Below are 23680 nucleotides of genomic sequence, written 5' to 3' on the forward strand. Positions count from 1 at the left end.
GCATGCCAAGAGCATCACCCCCTAGTGGCTGCAATGACACTGGAGTTCTGTGAAAACTGCAAAGCGATTGCATTTGAAATTGCACTTACTACACTTGAGAATGCACATGTGCCCTACGATCTTAAGCTCCATTTGGCCAAATAGGCCAGACTAAATGAGTTTGGGCAGTAGAGTGGAACTAAAGCAAATACATTACAGTAACTCCAGCTCGACAAGTAATTCTGGCAGACTTGACTGCAGGCAATAAACCACCATTCTAAGGACATGCCTTCTATGTGCCAGATAAACCTATTCCAGGCAGTGGAGCTCACTCTGTCTTTGCTAGAAGCAAAAAAGTGACCGAATAATGTTGATAACTAGATTGCACATAAGCAACAGTCAACAATAGCCAGTTCAGTAAGCTGTTAAAGTGTAATGGCTAATTCAGGCACAGAGAGCTTTCCACCTAGGGATATATTCCTGATAAGAGAAAGTGCCATTTCTATGAATCCTGATGTTCTTTGCAAGGCTTCCTCTGTAACAATCCTACTTTCATGTATTCATATTCCAAGCTAGCATGAAGCTCTTCTCTTGGTGATGGTTGTAGAAGGGATAATATATCCACATGTTCTGATTGCACAGTTAATCAATTACTTGGTGTTGCTGTGGTAGATAAAATGTATTTGACTCACAATAGATATACTTGATTCACAATAAGATGTATGCCTAAATGCTCCCAAGTTTTACATCTTCCTTAAGATGAAACAGAATTCTAACGCATAATAACATATAAAGTGTTCACTGTGTTACTATGGTTCCTTCACATATTATAGCTGTATAAAATAATCTATACCAAATGCATAGCTCTCGGATCTGCAGTGTCTCTGAGGCTCATTAATGAGCATTGTATTCGCCTTCTAACTGTGCAGCACCGATATAAGCAAGGGCAAGGGACTGTGGCTGTAGGATAGCAGGTATAGTAGGGAGAGATGGTGTCTATAGTAGCCGTGGGGATAATAGTCTCTGGGAAGGGACTGTGGCTGTGGGATAGCAGGTATAGTAGGGAGAGATGGTGCCTATAGTAACAGTGGGATAATAGTCTCTGCGAAGGGACTGTGGCTGTGGGATAGAAGGTATGGTAGGGAGAGATGGTGCCTATAGTAACAGTGGGATAATAGTCTCTGGGAAGGGAGTGTGACTGTGGGATAGCAGGTATAGTAGGGAGAGATGGTGCCTATAGTAACAGTGGGATAATAGTCTCTGGGAAGGGAGTGTGACTGTGGGATAGCAGGTATAGTAGGGAGAGATGGTGCCTATAGTAACAGTGGGATAATAGTCTCTGGGAAGGGAGTGTGACTGTGGGATAGCAGGTATAGTAGGGAGAGATGGTGCCTATAGTAACAGTGGATAATAGTCTCTGGGAAGGGAGTGTGACTGTGGGATAGCAGGTATAGTAGGGAGAGATGGTGCCTATAGTAACAGTGGGATAATAGTCTCTGGGAAGGGACTGTGGCTGTGGGATAGCAGGTATAGTATGTAGAGATGGTGCCTATAGTAGGAGTGGGGATAATAGCCTCGGGGAAGCTGTGGCTGCGGAATTCTTGGTCAAGTACCACCTGAGGCAAGGTTCTCACCCTGGGGTTGAGCAGACTGTGTATAATTGGGCTCAGCTGAGTGGATGTTATTTAAAAACCTGTAAAAAGTGTTGTAAAGTAAATGTCTTTTTTATAAAGCGCTGTTGTTTTCCTGCATGCATCAAAACTGAGGAAAAAATCTTTTTGCAAAGAGCTGAACGTGTTATTTATAGAGGTGTGCATTGTTTTTTTACACCAGTCTAACAGTGAAAGTCACACCATTATTTTACACCATCTCAGACCTGGCATAACCCATTCAACAGAAAGTGGAAATTCTGGCATGAGCACTGGTGTATGAAATGGCGATACTTTATTTACAAAGAAAACACCAAATGTAGCACAGGTTTACCCAGCATACCCTTGCAAAAAAGCAGCAATGTTTGGTGTATTCTAATGTCACTTCACCTAATAAATATACCCCAAAATATTACAACTGGCCAAATCTGACCCCTCTCCCAACTTGGTACTATGTAAAGTATTTTGTAAAGTCTAGTTCTAGCTTGTTATATTATAGATATACAGTATATATATAGAGAGATATAGTTATTTGTATTTTTATTTATTGTTTTTTTAATATCCATACAAAAAAATCTCACACTAATAATAACCCCGAATACAACAATATTATACCAGCATAAACATATCATTCCCAATCCCATCATCATGCTTGATAAGTCAATGTATAAATTGTGCTATCCTATTAATACCTTCCAATCTGTTCTACACTGAAGTCCAGTAGAAAGCAATCACCATGTTGACTATTTATAGACAGAATAGTTACCATCCTTTTCAAGCTGTAAATCTGGCTCTTAAATGAGATGTGCATTTGCTCGTTCATGTAAAATATGCATTGACCTTCAGCAGCTTAGTAAATTGTCCCGTCGGCAGATGACACCTCACGCTTCACAAGACATGAAAAAGAAGGGGAATCTATCAGTTGAGATAATAAATTCTCCCTGTAGAAGGAAACCTGTTTAAGTCCAAGGTTCCTGCCATGAAAGCTGCCACCGTGGTTGTTATTTATATGGTATTTGTGTGTTAAGACCATCAAATATTTGCCGTCATTTTTTATTGTACAGGCAGCAGGTGTAAGGTCTTTCCAAGCGGGCTTATGGAAAATGAAGGTGAATGCTTGTCATACATTGCCAGCTTTGCTCACAGCCAAAGATGCACAAGTAATGGAGGATTCATTGTTTATTTTGGGGTAGTAGTTTCTAAACTGAGCATGGCTGGAACCCTGTCTGGAGGGGACCTCTTATATTCCTGAAAGCTCAAGGTCTCATGGTCAGTTGGGTGATTAGCAGATATTCTTGGAACTATGAGTGAATGACTTATACACCAATGCATGCCAATATCTGTATACTTGTTATGAGCAAAGGAGGCCTTGAACAACATCTTCAATACCAATAATGTTAAGATATGTTGTCTCATGCTTGTTGCGGGGAAAAGATCCGGGATGACACCATGGTTGGACTGGGCCAGCGGACACCAATGGGCCCACCGGCCTGCCCCTCGTGGGCACACCAACCTAGACTCTCGCCCATTCACTACCCGGGCACAGGGGGGGCAGGGAAGGCGCAGAGGAGAGTGGGGGGCCCTCTGGCAGAAGCCCCGTGGGGTCTCGGACCCTCCAGTCTGATGCTAGATGACACCCTCAGAACTGAAAGAGTGGTTATAGGAAATATCTCACAGTTTCAAGCACCTGAAGAATAGCATGTGGGGTAATTGTATTAGGTGAAAGACTGGAGCCCCTGCTTCTCTTATGTGGATCCCACATATGTACATGTTATAAGTGGTAATTTACTGATCCCCAGGGTGCACATGCTAAAGTGCTATGGAATTGTGCCCCGTGGTGCTCACTTGGCAAGTACTTGTGCCATGGAGAATGCTGCACTCTGTACTGGATTAAAAATCTGACAGTGAGTGTAGGGAGCAGTTGTCTAAATGATGTGCAAGTTAGAGGGTGGGGTGGGGAGGATACCTACTAGCCTCCCCAATCCTCCCCCTCACCAATAACATACCTCCCAACTGTCCCATTTTTCGCGGGACAGTCTCGATTTGGACAGCTCAACCCGCAGTCCCAGGTTTGTTACTGAAATGTCCAGACTTTCAGATTTCCTGCACTGAACAGCCAGAAAAAGATACAAAGGTTCTAACTTAATTGGCTTTTGGCAGACAGCCCAGTATAGATAAGATACGTTTGTAACAATTTAAGATAAGCAGGTCTCTTGGGGAAACTGACTTGCAGCTTAGAGGACAATTCACCTTCATTAGCAAAACTGTAATAACACATAAAAACCATAGTAATGTGTTCAAACTTTCATAACCTGCCAAATTTTGTAAAATGGACAAGGTAATTAGGGGGTGTGGCCACAAAATGGGTGTGGTTAAAAATGTTGTACCTCTTTCTATTTCCATAATGTTGGGAGGAATGCAATACAGTGCTGCCTAACAGTCAATACAAGAAGGCAGAACACAGTATGCAAAGTGTCATGAGCTTTATAATCTTATTAAATGACAGAATCGGCCCAAGCCCACATGCTTATTCTAGTGTGCAACACTTTCTAGATTTGTAAGGAATAGAAACATACTGTATAAGCATTATTTAACATCCCTTCATGTGCCGCCAGAATTACCTTCATTCATGTTCCCAATTCTGTATAAGAGGGTATAGAGATTTGATGGTTCAGTAACAATGACAGCAAGTCAGTCTCCGTCTCTGCCTCAGCAGCTTTCTAATACGGAATGCCTCATTTTCTGATTTTGGAATCTAAAGGCGAAGAAGAGAAAGGAATGCGATTTCCCCTTGGCATGATGTCTGTGTGGGCGGCTTGATGTGACAGCATGTGCCAGAGTGACAACAAATCCTGCACACAAGGAACTTCTAGCGTTGCCAGAGTTAAGCAATTCCTAGGCTCCCCGGTGCCCTTTCCCCAATTTTTTCATAATTACAGAGCAATTTCACATTCTTCTCCATTAAATAAGTGCATTGGTGACTTGCTGCCAGCGCAGTGTAGTGGGAACCTTCCTTAGAATAATGGGCTGTTTCCCCCAATCAGGCACGTTCTGACATAATAGCCATTATTAGCAGATTCTATCTGCTCTTTTATCCTGGGTTTTCAACATTTTAGTGGTAAATAGTAGCTGCATTAAATGAAAATATTTCCCTCTGTCGTAAGCATTTCACTTATATGTTGTCATTTATTTACCCAAGTCTTCACTGGACATTGTGGGTAAAATGAGTATGTGTCTGTATGAGTGTGCAACAGATTATTCTAAGATAAGGAAATGTGTATGTGTGTTGCCATATTTTATTTTGTCTGTGGTTCAGAGACAATTTTCATTTTCTCACTATTTGTGGGAGCCAGGCCCGGACTGGGAATCTGTGGGTTCTGGCAAATGCCAGAGGGGCTGCTATAAGGTGCCATAGAAAGTCAGTATTTAGTGGGCTGGTGGGAGCTGTTTGGGCTTCTATGTGGGCTGATTGGGCTTCTGTACCTGAAATGCCGCTGGCCCACTCCAACCATGGTGTAATCCCGGATCAGTCCGGGCCTGGTGGGAGCTGATGCTTTGTTGCCATGTTCTTATATGGTCAAAACAGGGTGTATTAGGTATAAACTCCCCAAGAATTGTAGGAAGGTTTGGATGCAATCTAGGGTCATGTGAGCTGGTTACCATACTTGTTAGCACCTTAACTGTTTTACTGCTCTGATTGGCTGTATGAATGCTGTTACAAAAAAAAAAAAGCTTTGTTCTTAGGGACCCTGTGCAACCAAATTTGTCGTGAATCTTGCAATAGTATTTTAGTATGTGTATGAAAATGCCAAACTAGTTTGAATCCTGCCAGCAGGTGTCAGTGTATTATAACCTGATATCCCACTTCAAAAATAGAAGTGGTTATGCCCACACTACTCTTTATCTGGGGGTAATCTGATGTAAGTATTGATATGGCATGACTGAGTTACAAAAAGATCCTCATCAGACTGCAGTGCAGTTAGAGAATATCTATTCTTTAATGGGTTATGAAAGGAACCCAGAATGTGGGGCCAAAGATTTGCCCGTAAAGAGAATAGCAGGCGGGAAGGCACAGTTAGCACCAACCATGTTATGGGTAGGTTGTGCAAAGCCCATTACTATCCGCATGCATATTCTTACTTGCTTGTCTTGGTGAGGCATTAGGACATGAAGAGCATTGGGGGTAATTACAACCTGCTCAAGGCCTGAGTGCTATAAGGTGCTAACAAAGGTGCAACTAGAACATACTATTCACTGTACACTGGATAGGCACTTTGTGAATTACACTAAAAACCTATGCCATAGGATAGGATAGATAGGATATTGTGACTTTTATTCACCAGAAGACATATAATGTGCTCTGATAAAGGGGCTGCTCACCTTTAAACTAACATTATATGACGTAGAGAGTGATATTCTGATATAATTTGTCATTGGTCTTCGTTTTTATTATTTGTGGCTATTTATTTATTTTGCTTTTTGTTCAGCATCTCTCCAGTTTGGAATTCAGCTAGGGTGCAATGTACCCTAGCCACCAGGCATTCGTTTTGATGAGAGACTGGAATATGAATAGGAGAGGGCCTGGATAGAAAGACAAGTAATAAAAAGCAATAATAACAAAAAAATTGTAGGCTCAATTGAAAGCTGAAAAGAATCAGAAGAGGAAAGCAAATAATTAAAAAACTATAAAAATGTTTTTAAAAATTAAGACCTACTGAAAAGAATTGGCCATTCTTTAAAACAGTAAACGTTAACTCAATAGTGAACTACCCCTTGAGGTCAGCACCTTTATTCAACCATCATTAACATGGGTCTTAGAAATGTAACATTAATGTTAAAGGAACAGTTACACCAAAAAATTAAAGTGTCAAAGTAATTCAAACATAATATACTGTTGCTCTGCACTGGTAAAAGCTGTGTGTTTGCTTCAGAAAGACTACTATAGTTTATATAAACAAGCTGCTGTGTAGCCATGGGAGCAACCATCCAAGGCTCAGGTTACATAACAGAAAACAGATGCACTCTATAGAATACCATTGTATTCTATTACAGAGCTTATCTGTTATCTACTAAGTAGCCTGTGCCTTTTCTCCTTTTTCAGCCTATATGGCAGCCACCATAGCATCTTATAATTACTTTTGGTGTTACTGTTCCTTTAACTGATCATACAATGCAAATGTTATGCTAATATCACGTAACACTCCCTTATTTGTTATTCCTCTTTCCACAGAAGTAGAGGATGTGGATGTTATATATAAGAGGTTATGGCTGCCTCTTACAATAAATCAATGAGGCTCTAGAGTACGGCAAATAGGGTATTTGCCTTGGGTGCTGATGTCATTAGGTGCTCATGGAGCAAGAAGTCCATTGTTATGTCAATTTATTGATTTTCAGTTATATAGTATTCAGAAATAAGTTGTTGTTAATAATCCTTGTAAAACCCATTTCCCAGTAATATTGACATTGTTTCACCCGTGTGTGTCTTTTTCCAACCTCAACTGTTGTATAACTTAAAGGGGACCTGTCACCCAAAGGAATAATTCCAAATTTGAATCTATTGTGCTTATTAAGCAAAATAAACTTTTCTTAAACTATATAATTGATTTAAATCTTGCCTGCAGTCAGCCTTGCACTGCGCCACCACAACAAGCAGGCAGCAGCCATTTTGTGGACACTGTTATTAAGACAAGCATTGTTACACCTCTAAATCTTGTTTTTGCACCAGAATGGGGGGACCTGATGCCTATGCCTTTGCACAATTATAGACTGCTGCACAATTATAGACTGTAAACAGGGAGTGGCAATGCCAGGAATGCAGCAACATGTAGGAAATGCAGAATGGAAAGTGAAAGTAATTGCCTGCCCTGCCTCTATGCCTAAGGCATAGAGGAGGGGCAGACAATATATGATTGACAGCTGATATCTTTAAATACATAAGTATGGCTGTTATAATGAAAAAAAGAATTTGGGTTTCACATCTAATTTGGAAAGGACTTTTACTATACAGCTTTTTATTTCCGGGTGACAGGTCCACTTTAATGAAACAATTTCAAATTAATTTGCATAACAATTAAGCATTTTTACTATATACGTAAGGAATGCCAGCCCCATGATTCTCACCTGACAGTGCCTATGTGTGCATTTTCGAGTAAGAATCACAACTTCTTGTGTTGCCATTAACACTATTCCCACCATTTTAATGGAGGCAGTGGCAGGTGGGTTGAGGCTTATTAACACTGTGTGAAAAATATACGCCAGTCAAACCCCCACAAATTGCAATGTGTTATTAGCCTTAATGTAACTGTATGAAAGGCTTCTGCCCCCTCCCCCTCAAAAAATATAAGATATAGATGACACATACACTACAGAATTCTTTTTATTAAAAAAAAATCAGTTGAATATCAGCCATTTGTATACTTAATATACATGCATATTGTATTTTTAAGGCCATGTTTCTTAACTCTAGGTTCCTAGATGTTGTTGGGCCCCCACAATGCTTTTAAAAAGAACTTTATGTTCTGAACAAATACTCAACCAAGAGATCATTTATATAGTGAATAAACTACCCTCTCTTGTAAAATATAAGAATATTATAAGTTACAGAGGAGTTCCCTGACCATATATATAGGTCATGGAACCCTCAAATTAGGAGGTACACGTACATTATTTACTGTATTTACTTTATTATAATACACAAGTTTCAGCGAGTCATGTGACAGAAATGACATCACTAAGCACCGTTTATTAAGGATATAATTTACAAGATATTCACGCCTCTTTTGTATTATATAGTGAATAAAGTACCACCTCTTGTAAATTATAAGGATATTATAAGTTACCGAGGAGTTTCAGGACCATATAAAAACACGAGGGCGAAGGCCGATTGTTTTTATACAGGTCATGGAACTCCGAAGTAACTTCTAATATCCTCATATTTTGCAACAGGGGGTACTTTATTTATTATAATGCACAAGATTCAGTGGGTCAAATGACAGTAGTGACAGAAATGACATCACTACTCACCGTTTATAACTGATGACATCAGTACTCACTGTTTATAAGGATATCATTTACAAGATATTCAGGGCTTTTGTGTTTTATATAGTAAATAAAGTACCGCCTCTTGTAGATTATAAGGATATTATAAGTTACCGAAGAGTTTCATGAACACGAGGCCGAAGGCCGAGTGTTTTTATACAGGTCATGGAACTCCGAGTTAACTTCTAATATACTCATATTTTGCAACTGGAGGTACTTTATTTATTATAATACACAAGTTACGGTGAGTCATGTGACAGAAATGACATCGTTTATAACTGATGACATCAGAACTCATCGTTTATAAGGATATAATTTTAAGATATTTATGGCTCTTGTGTATTATAAGGAAATAAATGTAAGAATGAGCCTACTTATAGATAAAGTTTCGAAACTTTCACATAGATTCAGCTTTTTTTGTTAGCTTTTGTGTCCTATTAATAGAGGTGCAGGCTTGATGTAATATCAATATCCCACTAGAAGATTAATGTGCATACGGAGGCACCATACCGCTTGCACCTTTGCCCCTGCTATTCATTAAACCTGCAGTCACGGTTCTTCATCTTGTGGCAGGTGAGTCACACTGCACTAATAACTCCCAGCAAACTAAATATAGTCTGAGGAGTGCACACCTGCCTGTTTGTATATATTCTCACTATGAGATGCATCTACGAGGGTCATTTACTGTGCTGAATATAAAGGCATAAACGAGCATCTGAGAATTCACAGGGATGTAGCTGAGACACATACAACAAGATATTTCAGTGGCGCAGACAATTAGTTCCAAACGTTTGAAGTGATCTCCCGTGGCAGCATTAAATGTGAGTAGCCTCATCAGCTTCTCTTGTGTAACCAAATTACGTTTTCATATTAGATGATGAGCGTGGGTATTAGAATAACATTTCCCATGGTTTTAAACTGCACTGTTTGTGAAACATTATTAGGGATGAAAACCTTTAAATAAAATGTCACCTAATAAAATAAATTGTAATTCTAAGCAACCAATATACACAAATTATAAATTTTCATTTTTTTTAATGTTATCTGTAAATGGAATTGCTGTTGAAGGCAGTGTGTATGTCTGCCCTTTCCATTCTCTGTCCTAGTGGAGTCGTTAAACAATGAAGCAGAAGCCAGACAATTGCATTCAAGACTGGCTACTACAGGTATGGGACATGTTATCCAGAATGCTCAGGACCTCAGGGTTTCCAGATAACAGATCTTTCTGTAATTTGGATCTTCATACCTTAAGTCTACTAGAAAATCATGTAAACATTAAACATTGCTTCCAATAAAGATGCATTTTATCTTAGTTAGGCTCAAGTACAAATACTGTTTTATTATTACAGTAAAAAAGGATATCAATTTAAAAAAATCCGAATTATTTGATTATAATGGAGTGTATGGGAGACAAACTTTCCATAATGTGGAGCTTTCTGGATAATGGGTTTTCTGATAACGGATTCCATACCGGTACTACATTGTTACAAGACACAATAGCAATTGCATTTTTAAATAACTTTAAAACCACTGAAAATATATAATTTGTGTACATTGGAAAGTGGGTTAGAATTCCATGTATTTGGGTAAAGTTGGGTAAAACTGTCACAGACTACCATGTCATTTTAACTTATGTTAGTAGACTGGACTATAATAGAATACAGATGGGGTTATGCAATGGAAGACTATAGGGTTCATTTCATTCACTTCTGCAGAATTGCTGCATGCCTCTGTGTTCCATTTAGGAGCATAGGGACCTGCGGCTACTCCGTTTCTGCTATTCAGTGCTGTATTTTGTACAAGCGGATCTGACATCACAATGCAGCATGATGTCAGTTCCGCTCCCTCTGTGCCAGTTACTCCCCCCACCTCTGCCTCCAGATTTCAACGGAAAGTATCCAGACGCATGGGAAGAGGTTTTTTTTTTTTTTAAATGTATTTACAATATAGGCATCCAAGGGCCACCCCTTTAAAGCTGCCACCCTAGACACAGGCCCTCGAGTGCCTATATGTTAAATACGTCCCTGGCTCTATTCCAAAGGATTGAAAGGGGCGGCACATTGTCATCTCCCCTCATAGGCCATGTTGTTGCACCCTTTATTGCTCCTTCTATTCTTCCCGGAGTATTGTAAATGACCTCAACTAAGTTTGCTTAGGTGCAGTGCCATTGAGGCCCACAGCCAAACGTTGTTACCTGCAACTGTTTTATTATGCAAAGAAGGCAATACTGCTACACTGGAAGTCCATGGAACCACCATCGTTGAACTTTTGTAAAACATTTGGTGCCCCGAGAAATTCGAAGCAATTTGGGGTGCGTGGCAAGAAGTAAATAAATAGCTGTAATGGAAAAGAAATTTATAACTCAGCTCGCCTCCTTCTCTTCTCTCTCTCTCTTTCTTTTGCTTGGTACTCACTCTTTCCTTCTTCCCTTTTTCTCCCTAGCCCAAAGGCTAGGTTGTTTGTTGTACTTAATTTAACTCAAATGCAAAATAAAAATGTATTAAAAAAAAATAAGTTTGCTTAGGTGCAGTAACTTTTAACACCAAATCAGTTAGGCAACATTTACTGGTCACATCTTATAGGCTGTTATGAGTTTTTCAGGCCGGGATACATGACACCGGATATGTGGCCACAAAGGCCCAGGTATAGGCTGGCATTCTACCCAGCTGCATTCTCATTTCTGCAGAAGCACTGGGGATGAACAGGAGATTTGACAGCTCTTTAAATCTCCTGCATGCCTAATCTCCAATACCCCAATGGAAACCTGTACACACCTGTGTTTGTGGGGTGGGGGTGGTTGCGAGGAGCAGTCACAGAACCCTCTGGCCTAGGGGTGTCCGAATCAGAAATCCGGGCCTGAGGTTATTGTATCTAGGCAAACGTAGTGCCTCTCATAATATAATACATATGATCATGGGGGATAGGTTAACATTTGCCCCTCCCCAATTACCCATAGCAACCATTAATTCAGATGCTGCTATATGGCAACCGTAACAGTAAGAGCAAAGTACAGATATTATGCTATAAGTTCATTTACATTCCATAACCCTCAGAGGCTAATGGCAACTTAATAGGATTGGGCCTAGGTGTTCATAATTGAATAACCGCCCAGTGAAAAACCTTTGGTATGGTCTGTTTCAGTGATACACCATTCTGAATCCAATAAAGAGAATACACGCTAGTGTTTGTTTCTCCACTTATAAAGATGAATGAATATCTGTTTATAGAAGTGGAGGCAGACAGGTAGAAGGGTGCATGTAGATGGATGTAGCTGCCATTGGAGCTCTGCACTCACAGTCTAACATTAGTCACTAGCCAGATCGATTTTAAAATGTCTTTTGGACATTGCTGTGTTTACTAGTCACTGTGGACACTAAAACGCTGATGAAAGTTGCATTAGAGGAAAACTATACCCCCAAAATGAACACTTAAGCAACAGATAGTTCATATCATATTAAGTGGCATATTAAAGAATCTCACCAAACTGGAATATATATTTAAGTAAATCTTGCCCTTTTACATCTCTTGCCTTGAGCCACCATTTCGTGATGGTCTGTGTGCTGCCTCAGAGATCACCTGACCAGAAATACTACAACTCTAACTGTAACAGGAAGAAGTGTTGAAGCAAAAGACACAACTCTGTCTGTTAATTGGCTCATGTGACCTAACATGTATGGTTTGTTGGTATGTTTGTGAGTACAGTGAATCTTACGATCCCAGGGGACGGCCCTTATTTTTTTTGGCAATTTTCTATTTATGATTACCCAATGGCACATACTACTAGAAAAGTGTATTATTATGAAAATGGTTTATTTACATGAAGCAGGGTTTTACATATGAGCTGTTTAATGCAATATCTTTTTATAGAGACCTACATTGTTTGGGGGGTATAGTTTTCCTTTAAATGCTCAACAGAGCAAGTAAATGTTATGTGAATCATGGAGGGACAGTGGTAAGATTGGAAGCCTTGGTTTTGGGTTTGATCCTGACAAGGAGGAGGTATTTGGGCCACTATGTCTGTGTGGTTTTCCTCCTACAGTAAATCAAAGTTGGCATCTTCAGTGGCAAAAGCAGAGCGTTATGGGCCTAGTGCAAAATTTGGGATGGGATGTCATTTCAGATGTAACATCAGTGTTGATTTTGGGCCCCATCATGAATGAATTCAAGTCAAGTTTCCGGGAAGATGTTCAGACTGACACCAAAGTGAGAATTACTAAAGCATTACAAATCATCTGCAGTTGCAGTTATGCATTGCTTTATTAGACTCCTGATAGCCCCCCTATTGCCAGCCCCCCCCCCAGTTATTGCAGATTCTCCTGAGTATACTGTTACTCCTCTGTTATCAGATATGTGTGACTGCTGACATGCCTTCTGTGTTTGGTAGGGGTCCATATGTACTTGATTTTATGGTAGATGAACTGGTGATAATGTTTATGCACAATCCCAGCCTTCCTGCCCTGTCACTGACATCTCTAATTCCAGTGCTGGTGTTTGGGTAGCCTTATTGTAACCAATGCAGACACTTTCCTATACTGATGATACATGTTAACAATTGCATTGAAATGAGTCCTATGCCTGTGCTATAATTCGGCTTTGTTTTCTGGGAAAATCACTGATGTTGTCAGTTGTAAGGCTGCAGACATCCAAGACGAAGGGTGTCAGGATGTCTGCCGGCTGCTCGGGTTGCTAGGTGAGGGGCTGCCGTCGCCCCATAGCTCCCCACAGTTAGAGTAGGCAGAGGGCTCAGAGGAGCTGGCATAGAAACAGAATAGATCAGACCACTCCTTTTTACTTAGCAAGTTACAAAGTGTATATGCCGGCCAGTTATGCACTACTGAGTCAGGGTGTAGCTATCTGAAAAATGTATTTTCTTTGCAGCCTCACACATTTCATGCCCTAATCTTTTCCCTGTGTCTGCCTCTGAAGGTGTGGCTGTAAAGAAGCAAAGATATTTATTCCAGCAGAAAACACCATACCCTGTTGTTTATTATTGCTTGTGTTGCCAGCTCAATATATTCATGTGCTGCATTGCTGATCAATACGAATGCATACTTCAGACTGCTTTGGTTTTTAAGCAGCCATGAAACAGGCATCTGAAATATAACCCCATATTTTATATGTGACTGACATTAAAGTAGAGTGTCATCAATCATACTATTCCTTCAAAGCTTCATGCTACATACAGTATTAAAATAAATTTACAAAGACTAGAAGCAAGATTCATTATTAAAACCATTTTGTACTCTCACCACAAGGTGTCACTATATTGTGCCCATTTTATTCTTTCATATAAAGCCAATTCAATTCCAGGTCCATTCATGATATATTAGTAAGGCTATAGTTAATTGGAGTGGCGCCTATTCGCTTTACAATATATTTGCTCCTGATGAGACTCAATATGCTCAGGCGTGGAGACAGGGTGTTGTGCAACTGCAATATTTAGTATTTAACAATAATGGGAGCCAGTGGTTCTTGTAACTTAACCAGAACTTTTTTATCGAGAACAAATCACAAAGGAGATCACAGAGATAATACAGGTCACACTCATTAAACAGTCATTATATACTCACGAACAGTACTATGAGCAGAACATCCTCCTTATATAAATGAGAATTTCATTCAGTCCACCGAGAGTTCTCTTTCCTTCACTTGGAACTCCTTTTTGCATACCTCCCAACCGTCCCGTTTTAGGCGGGACAGTCCCGCTTTTGTCCCCCTGTCCCGCTGTCCCGGAATGTGGCCTTGATTGTCCCGCACTGTGCTTGTGTGAGAGCGGCCGCCCGGATAAGCTCTCGGCCGGGCTTGGTTCTGGGCGGATAGGCATAATGAGATTAACAGGGACATTTGGGAGCTTCCTTGGGATCAGTTTGGGGTGCCCTATTGATCCGGTAGCGGCTAATTCCTATGCTTTCAATCACGTTCTTGCGATCACTCACTTCCTGTTAGAGAGGCGACACTTCCGTTTCCCTTCTGGTCACGTGGGTGCGAGATCACAAAGTGGCGTGTTTAGCGAAGCAGGAATATCGGCAACATGTCTGCGGCATTTAGAAAAGCTCTGAAGTCCCGGCAAAGGGATCACAAGGAGAGATCTCAGGTGGGAATGGGATGGGCAATGGGAAGGGTTCCGGAATGGGGAGATACGTTCTAAGAATGCGGTTCTTTGGCATACCTCCCAACATTTTGGAACTCAAAAGAGGGACAAAAAGTAGTGCCGTGCGTAGCGCGTTTGGGAGGTATGCTTTGGGGGTGGGAGTTGTAGTTTAGTGACACTTTGAGACCATGTTATTGGGATAAGGGACCAGTGAAATTGATTGAACTATTCTGCTGTACATCTATTCCAGTTCACCTGTCCCCATTATGGCGTATTGTACTTAGAAATGACTATCGTTTTCACACTACTAAGTTACATTTATTGCAATTGGAACATGTATTTGCTAGAAGAAGCCGGACTGAAGAACACAACATGATAGATGAATACTATCATTTTAAGCTTCCTTTAACTACCCACTGTTTGTTGATGGCACACACTATAAAACGTCACTGTGTGTGTGTCATTGTATGTATGTGTTTCACTGTGTGTGTGTATCTGTCTGTATGTGTGTTTGTATGTGTGTGTTACTTATTTACAATTTGTAAAATGAACATGGTAATTAGGGGGTGTGGCCACAAAAATGGGCGTGGCCAAAAAAATTGCCGTGCTACGCACGGCACTACTTTTTGTCCCTCTTTTGAGTTCCAAAATGTTGGGAGGTATGTTTTTGAGTGGATCTTAGGTGGGAAACTATCTAGCCGCTAGTACCTGCACACTGGTTCCCGCTGTAAGCAACAATGTCACTCAGGCCCTAAAGAGGTTTGCCACCTGTCTGGTTTTGAGAACAACTGTCCTGTTGCAAAATACCTGCCTGTTTTTATTAAGTCTGAAAACAGGGCAGACCTGACCCCTGCTTCCTGAGCAATTTGACCAATCACAGGCCACCACATCATGGACCCGCCCCTTCTCATCACTGACCCACCCCTGTCATACGTCACTGGTCCAGAGGCTGAGGTAAGAAATGGCGGCAACCCTAGGCCCTAGCTCCTCTAACACTACTTTGTGGAGCATACAACTGCTCAGCTAAATAACCCTTAACCTAAATGCCTCTTCTAGAGAGACCTATAATAGGAACTAGCTGCCCACTTGCACTAATATGGGTTCTCTTGACTTTCTTCTACTTGGGGGAGTCTCTGGCAAAAAGCCCAGAAAGAGCATAGTTTCCCCCAATATATATTTTAACATAACTGCCACCTTGTGGCTAAACTAGGTAAATCTAAAGGTCATGAGCTGACCCAGGTCATGACCTTTAGTGGCCAAACTTTAAGGGACTGCACAACAAAAAGGGGAAACTATTTATAAGCCACCTACATATTTAAGGGGTCATTCGCATGTTACTGGAGGAGCAAGTGCTAGAGTACTAAGGGACACAAGAGCATGATCCCTGGGTTAGGGTTGCCACCTGTCTGGTTTTGCCCGGACCGCCCGGTAATTTGAAGGAATGCGAGGGTCAAAATTTCCTGCCTGGTTTTTCATATTAGGAAAACTGGGCAGGATTCCCCATGATTGACACAGTAATTGGCCAATCGCCGCATCATAGCCCCGTCCACTGACGTCACAGCCCGCCCTTACACGTCATGATCCCCCTCCATGTCACAACCCCACCCCCTGCCAGGTCTCCACCGGCAGAAAATGTGGCAACCCTACCCTTGGTGCTTATCTAACAAGCACTTATGACCTGAGGAAAGCTGTATTCAAGGGGCTAGCCTTGGGTCTCTGCATACCTCCAACTGTCCCATTTTTCAGTAACGGTTTTGACAACTCAACCCGCAGTCCTGGGTTGTTAGTGAATTGTTTTGAGTTTTTGAGTTTCTCTTTGATCTACTGCACTGAACAGCCAGAAAAGGATACAGAATTTCTGAAATGTAATTAGAGGCTTTTGGCAGAGTGCCCAGAATATTTGGCAGTAGTGATGTGCAGGTCCAGATATTCTGGACCTGCACTAAAACCCAAAGCAGCCCTCACCCAACCCACAGCAGGCCTGACCCGGCTTGGCTCCTCCATTTAAAGACCCACAGACGCAAATGGAGAAGCAGGAATCCATAAGTGTTAGGTTGCAGCAGGGAGAGAAGAAGGAACTGGGTCCTGCGGGTTTCAGACCCGCACATCACTACTCGGCAGGTGCACTTAGATACCAATTTAAGATAAGCAAAGATACAATTGTAACTAATAAAATTAGCAGGTCTCTTGGGGAAACTGACTTGCAGCTTTAAGAGCAATTTCACTGTCATTAGCAAAACTATAATAACACATAAAACAGGGCCGGAACTAGGGGTAGGCAGAAGAGGCACGTGCCTAGGGCGCAAGGGTTGCCCCTAGTTCCTGAAGTGGAGGACGTCCTCTCCTGCCTCTGATGCCGCTTCTGCCGCTGAGACACGAAAGTAAGCAGGCGCGAACAAGCATGCACAGACATACGCGCATAAGGGGTGGGGTGATGCGCACACTCTGCCTTGGGAGTCAAAGCAGCTTGGCCCAGCGCTGACATAAAACCTGACCATAAAACACCCAGAGATGTGTTCAAACTTTCCATAATCTGCCAAATTTTGTTAAATGGATGTGGCATTTAGGGAGTGCGGCCATAAAATGGGCGTGGTGCGGCAAATCTTTTTGTCCCTCATTTGTTTTTCATATGTTGGAAGGTATGTCTCTGCTGTGCAAGAGCAAAACGCAGCGGTGTGCAAAGTGTAAATAAAGTGGCCCACTACAGCTACAGTATATTTGCACTTCTACAATGTAAATGGACCCTGTTGTACATTGCCATGCAGGAGGCAAATCAGGCTAAGTTTAGAGCAACAACATACAGAGAGTACGGGGTGACAAGGCACCCACTTTATACTAGAGATCAATATACTACAGAGATCAATATTTTGTACCAGTCTGTATTTAAAAATGATTTTTCTCTGATCGTCATTGAGACAAAAAACAGCTGTAGGGCCCAGCAACTGGTTCAGCACAATGCCCTACATCATTTTTTCTCTTTCACTATTTCTGGCCTACAATCCCCCCAACATCTGCTCCTCCCTATGTACTTTATCTACTTTGATCTCTTGCTGTGGAAGAGCTGTAACATCAGGGAAGTGACTGGTTTGTCAGAGAAAGTGAATGTAATTCTCCTTGACTTAACAAGCGATTACACAGACACATTTATGCAAAACGAGTGTCTGTTAAAGGCCTCATTAGAATATGCCTTTTGTGATATACAAGGCCGAGTTTTATAGACTGGAAAGTAATGGGTGATTATAGCATTGGAATGCAAAATATACACATGCAAATCTCAGCCAGTAATAATATAACTAGAGCACAGATATTGGATAATGGAAGTATTTATGTGATCGCTTATTCTGATTAGATTGTAGCTCACTATTTACATCTGTAAATATGAGGCAAAAGAGGGCTAGCAGAGGGAATATTAAAGCTTTATAGATTCAGTCTCATTTCCAGGCTCCTTAATCCTTACTTTTTTTTAAACCCAGGATTACATATGCACAAAAGTGCTCTCATATGCATAAAAGTGTGAAAAATTAACCTTCAATTAAGGCAAAGGTTATATTAAACCTAAGGCCAGAATGCTCAATACTAATCAGCCAAAGCTAGGATGAGCTAGGAATGTCCTATTCCCTGGGCCCCTCCGAAGCATCCCCCCAAGAGCAACTTTCAGGGAGCACAAGTGCTAAGCACTATTTTAAAATGTGCTCAAAGTGAGAACAACTAGCTGCTAAACAGCAACAGACTTGTGCACTCACACATGCTTCTTTAAGCTGAGTTGCAATGTGTCCCTTTCAGCCCGATTTAGTGAATAATGGACACAAGGGAACCCTGACATTATCCACAGCCTTGGATTGGCGGTATCTCCAGAAGTCCACTATCATCGAAATTGCAACTGACTTGTGCCAAGTTATTCAGAGATTAATGGTGTTACATTATTAAATCAGTAACACCATTCTAACAAACTACAGCTTCAGTTCGATTTGCCAAAACAGGGGCTCATATGTGTCCATATTGGTACATAATGTGCACGTGAGAAAGGACACAACTTAACATGTGCCAGCAGTAGTGATGATGTTTTCCCCAGCCATGGATTGGTGGCAAAATTCCAGAAATTTCACCATCTGTGAATTTTTTTGTGAAACTGCGGCAAACATTTTCCGCAACAATAATGTCTCAGAAACAAAAAAGTTGCTATAAAAAGAAACGCCCATTGACTTTAATGCATTTGCACAAAAAGATCGCAGAGACAAAAAAAGTCGCCACAAGAAGAAACGCCCATTGATTTTAATGCATCTGGAGTGAGAGAAATGGTCACAAGCGTAAAAAATGTTGACGCCTACTGATTTCAATGCGTTTCGCAAATGTTTCGCCTCTTCGCAAGACAGGACGGATTCACTCATCACTAGTCAGCAGCTATGCTGGAACTCTAAAATACAAGCATTGCAATTTGCATCCAAAAATTGCATTCCGCACAATGTACTGTGTCTGTAAATTATGGTCTAATATTGTAAAATACCGCACCTCCTCACCTTTCCTATGATTCTCCTGCCTGGTGGTGCTGATCCCTCTATATGGTCGGCACACGTCAGTCACATACAAATAGAATGTCGGAAGCGTGTTGCACAAACGCCAATTTTGTTGGTGTGGAGCTTGTCCCTTTTATTGTCACCACCCGTGCATCAACGTTTCACCCTCCCTTCATCAGGATGAAAGTTGATGCACGCGTGGTGACAATAAAAGGGGCAAACTCCCCACCTGCAACAAAATTGGTTTTTGTGCCACTCTCTTCAGACAGTCTATTTGTATGTAAATTATGGTGTCACATTTAGTTATCTACTGCATGAATTCTACTCCATAATACTGGGGGATTGAAAAACTCCCTGATAGACCTAGATATCTCCTACATTGTGGCATCTCTTTTTCTGCAGCTTCCTTGCACCAGGTTGCCATATCTTGAATCTCACTGATTAGTGGAACATTTACCACTAAATCTATATCTCTTGTTATGCTGCTTGTCTTGGCTGTGGAGGCCTGTAGCAGCCTTGTGTGTCACAGCATAAAAGTTACTGACCCAATAATACAGTGGTTTTATAACTATGTATGTCTCATTAATTTTGCCATATGATGTGCTTCTTTTCTCCAAGCTTTTCTCCAGCCCCTTAGCAAAGTGCTAAACAAACACCCCTTTATTTGCCATCATCAACATGCTTGTTGCCTAACGACCATCTCCTTCACAAACTCTGATTTGCTACTGTGCTACCTCTCCAAGCAATACCACGCTAGCAAGGCATTGTATCACCTTACACTCAGAACCTGTTGCCTCATAACTGAATGTACTTACCTAAGATTGCTTTTCATTGCAACACATTTGACTTTACAGCATAAAGCCTGGTGCATTTCTTTCTATTTGAAGCATAATACCTGATGCATATCTTTTTATCTGAAGCATTTGGGGATAAATCACTTTTATGGAATGGCAGCAGCTTCTGTGCAACTTTAGAGACCCAGAATAACAGAAATGGCAAGATACGTGATTCTATCGCTAAGGAATAAACATTTGGGTTTCCCTTATGAACAAATTGAATCCTTCTTTGAGAACATTTCTACACACACTGGCCCATTGTGCAATAATCAAGAAGGAAAGGAGTGAAGGAATCTTCCCATACAGCTTGAGTGGTATGTAGATATGGTGCCGGGAGATGACATGGATGCAGTGGCGTAACTAGTTGTTACTGGGCCCCATAGCAAATTCTATTTAGGGCCCCAAAATATTTATAAGTTGGCCTATTTTACCAAGATATATTAAAATTGCTAATTAATTAAGGTCTCACTAGGCCCCCTACACTACTGGGCCCCCCTGCAACCGCAGGGTCTGCTTCCTCTATAGTTACGCCCCTGCATGGATGCACATGCTGTGATTATGAAAGCATTAAGGAAAGTTTCTTGGGTTAACACTAAACATCATTTAGGGAATACCATGATAGAACATTGAACGGCTCAAAAGTAAAAGTGTTTGTTCTTAGTACCCCAGGTTATACGTTTTGGAGTAAATACCTTAGTCATATCAGCTTTGAGAAGCACATGGGTTACAATTAGGGTTGCCACCTGGCCGGTATTTTACCGGCCTGGCCGGTAAAAATGATGGTTGATCCCAATGTTATTAATAGGGAAAAAAGATAAATATATAGGAAGGCCTGTATTTTTTTCCAGGAAAGGTTGCAACCCCAGTTACAATAGAGGGTTTCAGTTTTTCAGTCACGTTTTGCCAATTCTATGATGCACCTGCCAGCGGAGCATAAACGACTGAACTTCTCCAAATCTTTTTGTTTTTTTTAGACTGTTTCAATTTCTTTTATAGCTGAGACCTGGTTATCTGTATGGAAATGAATAAGAAGCACGTGCATAAAATCATATTTAATTGTGCTTTAGTTGCCTTGAAATATGAGTCTTGATTCATTAGGTTTCTCTATTATTTTTTTTTTTTCAATCCCCTGCAAGTGCCAAGCTGCACGCAGCTGAATGAAGCCTTTGTTCTGCTCACATTCAACCAAGGGCTGAGTCACAAAAGAAAAGAAAAACATTGTGGCTTTGTATATAACCCAGTCAGAAACATAGCAGGCTGAGACCCAGTTATATGTTGTAGGAACATTAATCTGTTTAAATAAGAACCAAGATGAATTTATTTGATGTGACTTACGCAGGCAAGCTGCTTGAAATCTATAGTCTTCCAACATTCCCCTGGGCCCCTGTTATTTACTGTGGTCTTGGCTGTATTTATAAAATATCCGAATAGCAACATGTTTTCAATCTTAATAAATAGACAACTTTTTATTCAATATAAACATATCCTTGCAGAATAATGTTGCCAACTTCTGCAAAAACCAAACAAGGGGATATGATGATGGAATCCAGGGCCCCCCTGCCCCACCCAGAACCCCCTCAGCCTCCACTTCCATATCTTGTTTTCTTTTCTGGTGGCCACAATTGGGGTCTGGTGGGGAATGGGTCCGACCCTGATTGGACAGATTATTGATTGGGTTTCACAGTGGTGAAACCCATACAGGCAGTTGTGACCCAAACAGCCCTAAGAAAACCAAACTTTTCTGGTCAAAATCGGCAGGTGGCAACCCTATGGCAGAAGTTAAAAGGGATTTATTAGTGCAGTGGCGGATAGGAAATCTGCCCCTACTAGGCTGGGATTTTGCTGATGCTGGTAGCAGCAGATGAGCAATAAACTGTAGCTGGATATATCTTGTGTGTATACTATAGGACTGAGGATTGGCACAAAGCTTTAAAAGAAACATTTCAGGGGACTTTTGGGTAAAATTGAAAATAGGAACACATGGACAGATTTGAAACCATGGGGCTAATAAAGGCCTAAGTCTGTCTTTTGGCATTTGCCCAAATAATCATAATGGAACACATACGGGCACTAAAGTTTTACCAACATGGTAACGTGAAATAAGGTCTGATAAATGTCCGGAGTGGATCAGCATCTCAGCTGGAAGAGATCAAGGGCAATGGAAAAATTTCCATTGCGTTTTATGTTCTTGAAGACTGCTTTGCCATCCAAAAGTTGTTTTAGGCTGGATTCCGCGTATCTGCCTTTAATCAGTACCGTCTGTTGCTGGAGAATGTCACTGAAATAAAGGGATAGTGCAGATCGACTCTCAAGTGTAGACGACTTAAGGTGGCCATAGACACACAGATCCTATTGTACCAATCGAGGATTCGTACGATTTTCGGATCGTGTGTGGCGTGTGCCAACATCTTTCGGCTGGCGGAGATCGGTCGTTTGGTCAATCGGTCAGGTTTGATTTTGACCCGACCGATCCCGCCGGAGCCCATGGCATTTAGATTTTATGTTTAATTTGAAAAGGACTTTTATTATACAGCTTTTTATGTCTGGGTGACAGGTCCACTTTAAGTCTGACTGCATCTAGCCTATAGCTGTCAGGAGATTCTGGGAGTTGTAGTCCAACAACAGCTGGAAAGCTGCAGTCTGGATCATAATTAACGATGCCCATGTAGGTGATTCTGCTGAAATACAGCCCTGTAATTCATGTATACATGTGAAGGGATAAAGCAGCATCTGTATTCTATTATTGCCTTTTCTAACCATAAAAATGTATTATAAATAAACATGTTATAACAAGTCTCCACATAGCAGGCAGGTGTGACTGTGCCCATAATCCCCGCATGAATCTTACAGTATGAGCATTCAGGCGGCTGTGCATTATTAAAATACATCTGTAATCTACAGATCCATTCTAATCTAAAGATAAAGCTCAGTGGCAGAACTCTCAGAGCAATGGGGCTGTTATATCAAGTGTTGCTTCAATGCACATTACACTGTGTGTGCTGTAGTTAATGACACATGATATCCCTATGATTGCAACAATAAGCATTCTCATTTCTCAATAGGCCAAGATGTGTGTTCCCTATTGTACAGTCAGCATCATTCTCTGCAAGGTCCAAATATAATACAGGGGCCCTTCAACCAATGCAGTGTTCTCTAACGTCCCAATAAACTGTAAGTTAATTACAAATGTTCAGCAATTTTTAAGGTATTTATAAATGTAATTGGCAAAGGAGTATTTGTTTACATTATCTGCACTCCTGGTTCTGACTCCTGACACACTGTTGCAAGCCAGCGTATTAAAAGACCTAGGGAAGACCCGAGTACATGGTTTTAAGAGTCAAACTCAGAACTACAACAACATTTACAAATAACTTGGAAAGCTGCTTAGAATTACATTTCTTCTGCTAAACATAAAAAGCAGCAAAGTGCAAAAGACATGGATGTTTTTTCCATGAAGCAATTCACTCCTGGATGTTGAGTCTGCAACTGTCAGATGCAGCAGTCCCAGTATGGAGAGCAAAGAGTTGCACCTGACGTGGGATTGCTCACTTGCTCCTGCTTATTAAAAGGGTT

The 23680-nt window shown here is 41.1% G+C and overlaps 1 protein-coding gene across 3 annotated transcripts in view; it reads left to right on the forward strand.

Moving 5' to 3' along the window:
- Positions 1-23680, forward strand: part of syt5.L (synaptotagmin 5 L homeolog) — a 129674-nt gene that overhangs the window by 76894 nt on the left and 29100 nt on the right. The window contains exon 1 of one of the 3 annotated variants that reach the window (XM_041569491.1): positions 23202-23278. The exons of the other annotated variants lie outside the window; for them this stretch is intronic. The gene's annotated coding sequence lies outside the window, so the exon portion shown is untranslated. Of the gene's footprint in view, positions 1-23201; positions 23279-23680 lie in introns of those variants that run through there. 3 annotated transcript variants of the gene reach the window in all.

The sequence above is a fragment of the Xenopus laevis genome, chromosome 7L (assembly GCF_017654675.1).
Source record: "Xenopus laevis strain J_2021 chromosome 7L, Xenopus_laevis_v10.1, whole genome shotgun sequence".
Taxonomy (NCBI): Eukaryota; Metazoa; Chordata; class Amphibia; order Anura; family Pipidae; genus Xenopus; species Xenopus laevis.